The following is a 12336-nucleotide window of genomic DNA, read 5'->3' as shown; positions in this document are numbered from 1 at the left end:
TGACTCATGTCCGCTGCACGGATAGTGTGGGCTGACCTGGGGGAGCTGTCAGAAACAGTGAGCAAATGGACCACGTACTTAGATCTGGTCCAGATAATTTGGGAAATGGGCCCGTGACGGATGATGTTTCGCTCCCAGTATATAAGCTCTGATGAAGAGGTATTTACAACCTTTATGAAGAACTTGATTTTGACTTCTGGCCCAGCCAGTACTTTTGGCACCATGGCGGCACTGCTGGCCCCTTATGTGGATAGGTGGATCTGTGGAGAGCGGGTTGTAAGCTGACAAGTTCTTTGCAACCTGCGAGGGCAACCAAGGGTTATCTCGCCTCAGCAAACTCCTTCTGAGCCAAATGTAGCCACAGGCAGGCAAATAGGCTGAAGGCCATGAGAAGATATGACTTGAGAAAAGTAGAAGAAACAGTATTGTTATGACTAAGGGAAACTGCTTATGCCAACTAGTATGTTCTTGTATAAAAGCAGCTTGCAAAAATAAAACTGAATCATTGACCACCATCAGTGGGCAGTGAACCACCTGATCCTTGCTTTCTGTCTTCTCTCTTTTCTCATCTCCCATCATTCCCACTCAGGTTTATTTTCCAGGGCCACACTGGACGTGGCAGGTGGTGCCTGAACAAGGACCCTGAGGAAGAGAAAACTTGTACATAAGGTCGGGTGAGGAGACGCTTCCTCGGAAAAGTGCACACAAAGAATAAAGGAGGAGGGAGAATGCAGAGAACAACCTGGTAAAATTCAAGAAAACACGCGTGTTAAGTAGATTTAAGGCATTAAGGAAAATTAAGGAATAGGCTGTCAAAATTAAGAGTAAAATATGGAGCAACTAGGGTCAAAAGACCATAATATTTATGTATAGATGCTTAAAACTATGCTTAGGACTAGGGGATGTAATGTGCGTACTCACCAGATTCAGCAATTTTAGATTTTGTGCAAGAAATTTGTCCTTGGTTCCCAGAGAAGGGAACTATAAATAGTCAGACCTAGGAGGATCAAAGACTCCTGGGAGGAGAAGGTAATGAATTAGCTGCTGCACTGTGAAGGACTTTAGGGGGGCATGAGAACCTTCATGCTCCTCCGCTGCCTTCTGCTCCTCCACCACCATTGCCCCCTGAGTAAGAAATGGAGAGGGAGGCTCACAGAGAACAGCAAGCTAGGGGAAGAAAGGACAGTCAAGAAATGGACTTTGATGGGCTGAGCTGGCACTCCCAGAGGAGTTACAAATACTGATGATGGGAAAATATGAATATGTGCATGACCTCTGATTTATATTTGTCTGTGTTATATGTAATATGGTAATTCAATTAAGAATTCTAATTATTATGGAAAGGAAAATGTATGTTTTTGTTAACAGAAGGTATGAAGTATAGGGATTTATTTTGAAGGAAATTAAAGGAAAGGTGTTTGTCTTGAAGGAATGAGGAAAGTGGTAGAAGGTTTGTGAAGAGAAATCCTGAGAGGAAATTTTGTGTGATTAAGCTAAACAAAATTAGAAATTTAAAAGTCAAAAGTAAGCTAATACAAAATTAAAGTTGTGTTGTAATATTTCTTAGAATATTAGTCTGCTACCTAATGTTATGGAAAAGTTTTCTGAGTAGAAAACAAGGATTTTGTGCTTAATCAAAGTAATTTCTGTGTTTTATGTTGCCTTAACCAGTTTTCTGAGGCTTTTAGAGAATATAACATTAGCCCAAAGTCGGAGGGCCAGACATTCCTAACTATACATTTCATAACTCTGTCTGTGCCCAATATTCAAAGGAAGCTCCAAAAATTGGGCCTAAACCCCAACGCCACAGGCTGCCTTGGTGCCAGAGGTGTTTAAGGTGTCCAATAATTGGGACTGGGCAGAGAAGGAAGCAAAGTACAAGGAGGGTGCATATTTTAGCTGCCGTAATACATCTCGAGGTGACCCTAGGCAATAAAAACTTTGCAGGCCTGGAAGGCCTCGATCTTAATTGGCCATGAGTGGCATTGTTGGGACTGAGGCATAATCAACATTCAAACTGCAGAAGGAAGGGCACTAAAAGGGCGAGTGTCCATCTAGCCCTGGGAAGCTGTGGAGGGGTGGACCTCATAAGCCCTCACCCCACATAGCAAGTCTTTCATAAAGGGGTTGCTCTCTCCTCCAACGACAGAGGCTTAAGCACTTGCAAACTCCAGTCCTAGAAAAACCCACCATGATCATAATAGTGGAACCTCAGGTCACCCTTGACATGGCAAGAAGGAAAAACTGAATTTTTATTGAATACTAAAGCTATTTACTCTGTCCTGACTCATCCCATGGGCCTCCCTCCAATGCTAACTGCGCAGTGACAGAAATAAAAAGTCAGCCCTCAAGGCAAACAGAAAGGGCCCTGTCAAGTTTTGTTAAGTTCCCAACTGCTGTCAAATGACAAGGAATCAACAACTGAACACATTTATCTTGAATTAACCAAGTTTCTTATGAGTCCTCACAGGTTCCTCCAGAGAATAAACTGGAAAGTGCAACCTATTCCCGTGAACCAGTAGAAGATCTTAAGCTCTTGTTCCGGAAACTAGATAAGTCCACGTGTCCCAGGGAATCAGGGAACTTTGTGTATCTTGAATTAACAAACTGCCATGAAAAAGTAACTTCATTGTCAATTACCTCTACTATTAATTTTGACTTGTCTTTTCTATCTTTTTGCTAAGTTTATATCTTCTAGGTTACAAGGCTTCCTACCACTTTTACATGCTGGAACGACCTCACGTTGTCTGCCTCCGGGGCCCTTAGAATAGGCTTTCAGAGATTTGTATTTCTAATGGGCAGGGACTACAGCCCTATCTCAGCTTTGAAGAAATTACAGAAGACAGACCTTCCTCCTTCAATATCCCCTTAAGATTGAGGGAATAAAATCTCTAAAGGGAAATATGTAGGGAGGAGGCAAGAAAATTGAGGTGTTGATCAAACCACATTCAGAGACTACAGTGCCTCTGAATAAAATTAAAATAAAGTTAAATTACATTTACAAGGGATATGGACTGGCAATAATGCCAGTCGATGTGGCTGATCTTCATAAACATATTCTTGATATCCAAAACAGTAGAGTCTCTATTGTAAATCCTGCAAAATTGGCTCAATGAATTTTAGATGATTTGAGAGATTCTGATCCTTTTCATGCTCTCACACATACTGCCTGGTATCTTTTAAGTATTGTGCTGTTGCTGTTAATTCTTTTTTTGTATATTCTCAGTCAGGTGCCAAGTCCTCCAGAGACAGTTGCAAGACATTCGAGTAAACAACTATCATCTGTGCTTAAATAAAAATAAAATAAAAATAAAAAGGGAGAGAATGGCCCCGATGACCACAGACGGTGTATCATCACATTATTGCTCAAAAAGACTAGATGACACCTGGAGGGTACATAGCTTCTTTGATGACCACTCCAAAGGGACACATTCATAAGGACTTTTGGTGAACTTTTGCAGCCTTGGACTTTGTTAATCTGTCTGATTCATCTGCTGCAGGTTTGGACATCAAGCATAGCCATGGGGTTCAAGCCTGAGTTGCTGCTCCCTATGTCTTTCTAGTTGGATAATTACAAACAACTACTTTGAATGGACTTCTTAATATATCTTGTGTCAATTGTAATCTAACTAATTGTGTAAGTCCTCACAACATATTGGTTTTGAATCAACCAAGTTTTATTATGTTACCAACAAAATGAGAAGAGCCTTGGTATGATGATAGTGGTGTTCAAACTCTGTTAGAAATGAAATCTGCCTTGAGTAGAGACAAAAGAATTGTAGGACTGGTTATTGCTGGTTTAGTAGCCTTTGTATCTTTGGTAGCCAAGGCAGTTACTGCAGCGGTCGCATTGTCACAAAGCATTCTGAATGCCAATTTTGTAAATTAATTAGCCCATAATACATCCATGGCCATGAAAAGTCAAGAGGATATTGACTTAAAATTAGAGGTAAAATTAAATACTCTAGAATCAGCTGTTGTTCATATTGGAAATGAGGTTGAGGCCTTGGAGAAAAAGATGAGTTTATGCTGTCATGCTGCCTACAAGGGAATCTGTGTAACTAACATGATTTATAACCAGTCACGATGGAATTGACAAGGATTAAACTTCTTTTACAAGGTATTTGGCATCATAACAATTTGAGCTTGGATTTGTATAATTTGCATCAAGAAATTTTAGACATTCAAAATGCTAAAGATACTATAATCAATCCTCAAGCTTTGGCTAAAGACTTATTGGATAGTTTGCAAGGGTTTAATCCTTTGAATATGCTTAAACATACTTTTTAGATTTTAGCTGGAATTGTATGATTACTTGTTGTATTCTTCTGTGCTTTTTCAGTCAGCTGCTGAATAATCCAATGACAATTAACACAGTCTCAAATTGGTTTGCATGCATTGCAGCTTCAAATTAAAAGAAAAGGGGGAGTTGTAGAGAGCGGGTTGTAAGCTGACAAGGTCCTTGCAGCCTGTGAGGGCAACCAAAGGTTACCTTGCCTCAGCAAACTCCTTCTGAGAACAAGAAAGTATAAACATAGCCACAGGCAGGCAAACAGGCTGAAGGCCATGAGAAGATAAGGCTTGAGAAAAGTAGAAGAAACAATGTTGTTATGACGAAGGGAAACTGGTTATGCCAACTAGTATGGTCTTGTATAAAAGCAGCTTGCAGAAATAAAACTGAATCATTGACCATCATCAGTGGGCAACGAACCTCCTGATCCTTGCTTTCTAGCTTCTTTCTTTTCTCATCTCCTGCCATCCCCACTCAGATTTATTTTCCAAGGCCGTGCTGGATGTGGCATGGATCCACGAGGTGATGTCTGCTATGGCTATGTTGGGGTATGTGGAAGTGAAACGCAAGGAGCTTTCCACCCAAGTCTGCGCCATACTGTCTGCCACACTCCCAGACCGGCTAGTGCACGGACGGAGGCATGGCCGAAAAGGGGAGCAGGGCAGCCCCCAGGGCGTTCAGCTGCGAGAGTGAGGCACAGGCAGATGTGGTTTGATCTCAAGTCAGGGATCACTGCAGAAAAGATTGAGCAGCAACCTTATGAAGTGCTGCTGGTGCTGTGGAATCAGCTACACACTAACCAGCAATTCACTCTTATTCCTGGGAAAGTCACAACCTGTGAGGTATGGCTGGCTGATTATGTTCCTGATTAAGCATTCGGCCAGGGCACCCGGTTAGCAGGGGAGCCAGTTGACCTGAGGCCACATGTGGAACTGACTATACATTGGTCCTCCTGCAATGTGTAGAGAGTATTAGCCCTAGTGGACATGGGTGCTGACAGCATCCTGCTTTATGGGAATCCGGACAAGTTTCCTGGGCCCACTGCAACCACAGAAGACTATTGGGGTCGATCATTCGTGTGAGGCAGGTCCCTGTGACACTGAGTATTGACAGATTGCCTTCTCCATATACCAAGTGTACATATCTCCCATATAGGAGTACATTTTAGGGACTGACGTTTTGAGAGGCTTGACTATGAATATCACTGCTGGTAAATTCTGCCTTCACATCGGGTGGTGAAAACTATTATCCAGCGACATCGACCATGCCCTACTGGTGTTGCCCCAGGCCACCCAGGTAGTGAACACAAAACAGTATCACCTACTGGGTGGCCATGAGAAAACAGGATGTATTATAATGGAACTAGAAAAACTGGTGTTATTCGTCCTGTTCATAGCCTGTACAACTCTCTCGTGTGGCCAGTGAAGAAGCCTGATGGCTCCTGGCACATGATGATTGACTGTCAGAAGCTGAATAAGGTTATGCTGCCTCTGCATGCTGCCTGCCAAATGTCATGGACATTATAGACCGATTATCACATGAACTTGGATAATAATATTTTGTGGTGGACTTGGCAAATGCCTTTTTCTCTATCGCCATAGCCCCAGAAAGTCAAGAACAGTTTGCCTTCACCTGGGAAGGGTGACAGTGGACATTTCTCATCCTTCCCCAGGGCTATCTGCATATCCCTACCCTGTGCCATGGTGTTATGGCTCAAGATTTAGCCACGTAGATACAACTGTCTGCAGTTCACTTGTATTATTGCATTGATGATATAATGTTAACCCTTGATTCTCTTATAGAACTAGAAACAGCAGCGACCAACCTGTGAGAAGCTCTCACCAACTGGGTTTGGGCAGCCAATGAGATGAGGTCCAGGGCCTGTGTTCTCTGTCAAATTCTTGGGAGTTGTCTTGTCGGGTAAAACAAAAGTAATGCCAAAGGTGGTGATTGATAAGATACAAGCATATCCCTGACCTGAGATTGTAAAGCAGCTCCAAACCTATTTGGGACTGCTGGGGTTCTGAAGAATGTTCATTCCCCATTTGGCCTCTTTGATGTGACCCCTGCACTGTCTAGTGCGATGGGATGCCCAGTGGGATTAGATCCCCAAGATAGAAGAAGCCTTTAAGGTTACAAAGCAAGCTGTAGCACAAGCCCAAACTCTACGCATAGTAGATCTAGTCCTCCCATTCCTACTCATGGTGCAGGTGTAGATGCAGGGATTAGATAGGGCTTGTGGCAGAAGCACAGTTCCCAAAAGGTACAAATAGGCTTCTGGTTCCAGTTATGGAAAGACGCGGAAGCGCGGTATTCTCTGATAGAGAAGAAGCTGGTTGCCATATATATGCAGCCCTTCTGGCTAGTGAGGTCATCACTGGCCCTAATCCTGTAACCATGCAGTCCACTTACCCCATGGAGGGGTGGCTGTGGTCTTGGATGAAACCTGTATGGGAATTGCACAGACCTCTACATTGACAAAGTGGGGGGCATACATGGAACAGTGGGCACAGTTCTCTGCAAGCCCCGTCAGGTCAAATGCACTCCCTATTGGGACCAGTGCAGTTTCAAGCAGAGCTCCTGGTGGAGCTTGCTGAGATGGGAGATGTACCAAGTCCCTGTGTAGAGGGCCAGGCTCCCATCCCTGAAGATGCCTGGTACATAGATGGCTTGTGCCACGAGCAGCCCCCATCTTGGGGTGCCATGGCATTGCAGCTGTCCACAAAAACCTTTTGGTATGATACTGGTATTGGGCAGTCCAGCCAATGGGCTGAGCTTCATGCTATGTGATTGGTCCTCATGAATGAAATTGGCCCAGTGCACGTCTGTACCGACAGTTTGGCTATGTGTCGAGGTCTAACTCTATGGCTGCCCTGGTGGGCTGCCCAGGAGTGGATGATATATCTCTGTCCCCTGTGGGGCTGGGGGTTTTGGGAAGACCTCTGGAAGCGGGGTCTTCAGCAAGGGGCCACCATATACCATGTCCCCGGCCACTGGCCGTTACAGGCCCGGGGCAATGATGCAGCTGATGGGCTGGCACAAATTCACTACACCTGTGTACTGCCGGTTCCAGCAGTTATTGGCCCCTGGCTCCACTGAAAACTGGGATATGTAGGGGCCCATACCATGGAACACATAGCAGAAGATGGGGGCTATCATTGACTTGGGAACAAGGACAAGTTGTGGTGTCACAACTTGTGCAGCACCCAGAAAGACAGCAGGTAAAAAGTACCCTGGGGGTGGTGACTTGCGGGGCTAAGACACTCCAAGAATGGCTAGAGGACTATATAGGGCCTTTGATCACAGACTGGGGACACTGCTATGTGTTCACAGGTGTGGACACGGCTACCAGTCTAGGATTTGCTTGGCCTGTAGCAGCTGCTGATCAATACCATACTGTGACTGCATTGGAGCACATTGTAGCCGCCTATGGATGGCCCTTATTAATCATCGGTGGCAGAAGAACTCATTTTACAGGACAGAAGGTACAGACCTGGATGGCACCAATGATGTGTGGTGGCAGTTACATGTTCCTTATCGCCTACAGGCAGCTGGAATGGTAGAGTGGTTCAACAGCTTGATGAAGGACAAACCGCGTGACTTGGGCCCGGGCTAGTGCTGTTGGTACACTAACTTCCCACAGGCTATACACTTTCTGGATGAGCAGTCCAGGTGAACGGGATTGTCTCCCCTTGACAGGGATATAGCAGGCTTGCCTCAAGCTATCAAAGTGTACCTGAGCACCACCGCTAAACAGCTCTTGCCCCCAGCCTACAAGGAGCTTTGCTCTTGCTGGCCCCAGAAACTTTGGCAACAGGTAATTAGGCCACCTGGTCATGGCCCTGGACTATACAGGTAACACAAGAGCCGTGGGTAGCCATGGTGGAGCCCTGGGACAGGGCTTACTTAATGGGTTGTGGGTAGAACCTGGATTTGTATATGGCCCACGCCCTTGCAAGTATCACCCCCAAAGACTATTGAAGGTTCACTGCTAATGGGGAGTTTTGTCCTTGGCATCTGGCCCATTCTTCTCTGGAGTTACAGTGGAGGCCCTTTGGCCTGCTACCCTTGGAGAGAATGTCTGGTACCACAGGCCAGGGGCAGCTCCTCTCTCCGCCACCCTTTTGACTCAAGATGGACAAGTGGTCTATGTCCTCCCATAAGGATGAGACTTGCCCCTAATGGTCTCTTTGAATGCTTTATCCTATCACCCAGGCTGACAGTGGGGAATAGTGTTATGTCCTGGGCTCATGTGTTTGTTGCTGTCCACAATATTTCCCTCTGCTGGGTGTGTACTAAATTGCCAATGGAAGTGGTCGAGGGACTGCTGTAGCGCATTACTCCAGCCATAGCTGAGAGCTGGACATGGCTGCGTACCTAAAACACCACACATGAATTGGACCAGCAACAACGAGCCACAAAAGCGCTATTCCACTGTGACCATTACAACTCCTCATCCCTCATAGGCTATGTCATTTCCAATGGGTGGGGATGACTGGCGGGAGAACATGTGGAACTGTGGGAACAGACCTCCTACAGCATAGAGCAAGTGAGATCTGTACCTACTGTATCGTAGGATGGCTACCTGCCAACTGGGTGCTAATACCACCTTTGCTAATGTTCCCAAGGTCTGGTGGGATGGGTGACATTATGTTGGTACAGAGCCTACCAACTGGCTACCTGTAGGCTATCTCTGGGTCTGCAGGCATTATGGCTGGCCCTACTTGCTTGCTGACTGAACCAGCCATACCTGGGGACATCTGTATTTAGCTGGATACATATTACCCACTTTGTCCCAATTGCATCCTAATTGGGATCTCGTGTAGCACAGCTAGCACCAGCAGAAATGGGTAGCATGGTTGGTGGTTCTACACCCTGGCATTATTCATTCCACGGGTGGAATCCATAGATGTAGAATTGCAAGTAGAACTTTAGCCCAGCACACTGCACAGGCATTGAACACTATGCATCAGGCCATAACCTTTTTAATAGATGAAACCATACAAATGTGGAAACTGTATGGCCCTCGACTTCCTAACTGCTGCCCAGGGCAGCACCTGTGCTCTACTCCATGTGGAATGCTGTGTCTACATTCCTGATCATGCTGAACAGGCACAGGCAAACCTTTAAGAAATAGACGCTGAAGTCCAAGCCATCCATGCCCTGGGGGAAGACCCCCTGACAACTTGGTGGAATTCCTTGGGGTCCTCCTGACGATGGGCAGTAGCCACCCTAACGCTTGTAGCTTGTAGCTTGGTAGTGTTTTGTTGTTCTTTATATTGTTGTTGTGGATTGTGGGCCCAAGGTGCCACCATCCGGATCAGATCCCATGCCACGACCCTGTAGGGGTGGAGTGTGAGCCCCAGGCTTAACTGTTCCCAGATCTGGGAGTGATCCAGGCTCACGGCTAGGAATAAGACCCTGGATTTAGAATGTTACATTAGTATAGTAGGGAAACTGAGCCTAACTTATGTAAGCATGATTCAGCTTATTGTATCATGCATGTGTGGCAGAATGCCACTATTGTTCTCTGACATATAAAAATCTCATGTGGTCCCCTAGAGAACAGAAGAAGAGCAGGAGCAGAAGCACGTTCCCTGTGATAGAATTGCATTCCCTGCATTAGAAGTGTGCTCCCCGCAATAAAGTTGGTGCCTGCCATTTCATTCTCATGTCAGCCCCTCGTGCATTCTTTCAACTGGACATTTCACCACTGAAATCCTCTATTCTAGATCAGCTCAGTGCTGACACAGACACATTCACTCTGAGCTACAGTGCTAGGACAGATGCTTGTGGAGTGCCAGGGACATATGGGGAAGGAGCTGAGTTGTTTGGCTTCAGGATGGGGCTTAAAGGTGAGCTTTCTCCCAGACAGAAATGCTGGCAGAATCCACTCCTTGTTTCTTTGTTGAGCCCTATCTCCCCACTGTGTGTGGACTAGGTGGCTGCCATATCTGAGTCTCCATCAACGTGGTTAACACAGGTGGCTCTACCCAGATGATTCCCTGAGACCCTGCCTCTCCCAACTTGCAGGCCCACGCAAGCTCCCTCCAGTCTTATTTTTTTTTTCTTCATACAAATGGCCTGTCTTTGCTCATGTTGCAGACTATCCTAATCTCTCAAAGGCTCACAAAACACAAAGAAGCAGCAACTGGCCTTGGTGTGCCCCATACATCTTTCTGAGCAGCTGCAAACCTGGCACTAGTGTCTTCTGGCTGTGGTTAGTGGTTTAGCCTCTCAAGGCACTTATAAGCCCAGCATGGTGGTAGCCACCTGTGGATTGCTTGGTGATTCTTACTAGGTGTCCCCAGAAGTGCATAGGCTGTAGTTGAACTTGGCTTGCAGGTGAGTCCCTCCCAGGATGCCCTTGGGCTGGCATACTTGCTGGCCTGCTTTGACAGGTGCTGGAGCTGGAGCTGGAGTACAATCCAGGATTGCACTGAAGGAGGACACACCTGAAGGGCAGACTAGGTATCACCAGAGCCCTGCTAAAGTGAATCCTGCTCACTGGGATTGGCCTGTGACTGGCCAATCATCACAACCAATCAGCTGAAGGGTCAATTCCTCCCACTGATGTTCAAAAAGCAACCAAGGCTCAACTACATCAAGAGGACACACACCACACACAATCCACACAAGGATCACATCTCGAGCACTTAGCTCAAGTGACCAGGAAAAACTGTACCACTGGGACCCCCAGGACACCTACTACATAAATCCACTCTACTAAAACTGGGAGACTTAAGAGTTCTACATAATACATAGAAACCAACATAGGGAGGCAGCCAAAATGGGGAAATAAAGAAAAATGTCCCACATGAAAGAACAGAATAAAGCTCCAGAAAAAGAACTTAACAAAAACAGAGATAAGCAATCTACCAGATGCAGAGTTCAAAACACTGGTTATAAGAATGCTCAATGAACGTAGGGGAAGAGTAGATGAACTCAGTGAAAACTTTAACAAAGAGATAGAAAACATAAAAAATGAGATAGAAAACATAAAAACAACCAGTTGGAAATGAAAAATATAATATCTGAAATAAAGAGTACATGAGAAGGAATCAACATAGGATGAAGCAGAGGATCAAATAACTGATATAGAGGATGGGGTAGTCCAGAACAGCAACAAGATAAAAGAATACAAAAAATAATTTAAGGGGCTTCTAGGACAACATCAAGTGTAACAACAATCGCATCATAGGGGTACCAGAAAGAGAAGAGAGAGAGCAAGGAATTGAAACCTATTTGAAGAAATAATGACAGAAAACTTCCACAACTTGATGAAGGAAATAACATACAACCCCAAGAAGTTCAGAGTGTCCCAAACAAGATGAACCCAAAGAGGCTCACACTAAGACAAATTATAATTAAAACACTAAAAGTTAAGACAAGACAGAATCTTAAAAGCTGCAAGAAAAAAGCAGTTAGTTTCCTACAAGAAATCTCCCATAAGATGGTCAGCTGATTTTTCAACAGAAAAATCAGGCCAGAGGGATTGGCAGGATATATTCAAAGTGATGAAAAATATGGACATACAACCAAGATTACTCTACCTAGAAAAGCTATCGTTGAGAATTGAAGGACAAATTTATTTGGGAGGCTAAAAAGCTTCCCAAATAAAAAAAGAGCTAAAGGAGTTAATCACCACCAAGCTGGTATTGCAAGAAATGTTGGAAGGACTTCTTTAAGAAGAAGAAAAAAATATGTATCAAAAATATGAATAATAAAATGGTAATAACTACAGATCTATCGACGAGTACTTCAAATTAAAATTAATGTAATGCTCCAACCAAAAGATAGGGTGGCTGAATGTTTAAGCAAACAAGACCCTTATACATGCTGTTTACAAGATATTCACTTCAGATCCAAAGACACATAAATTGAAAGTAAAGGGATTGAAAAAGACACTTCATGAAAATGGAATTAAAAAAAAATATCTGTGGTAGCAATTTAAAACAAAGGCTATAATAAGAGAAAAAGAAGGACCCAGTAAAACCACTTCTAAGTATTTACCCAAAGAAACCCAAAATACTACTTTGAAGGGA

The sequence above is a fragment of the Pteropus medius genome, unplaced genomic scaffold (genome assembly GCF_902729225.1).
Source record: "Pteropus medius unplaced genomic scaffold, Ma_sr-lr_union100, whole genome shotgun sequence".
In the NCBI taxonomy this organism is placed as follows: Eukaryota; Metazoa; Chordata; class Mammalia; order Chiroptera; family Pteropodidae; genus Pteropus; species Pteropus medius.
The sequence above is the reverse complement of the archived record's forward strand: the minus strand, read 5'-3'. Positions refer to the sequence as shown.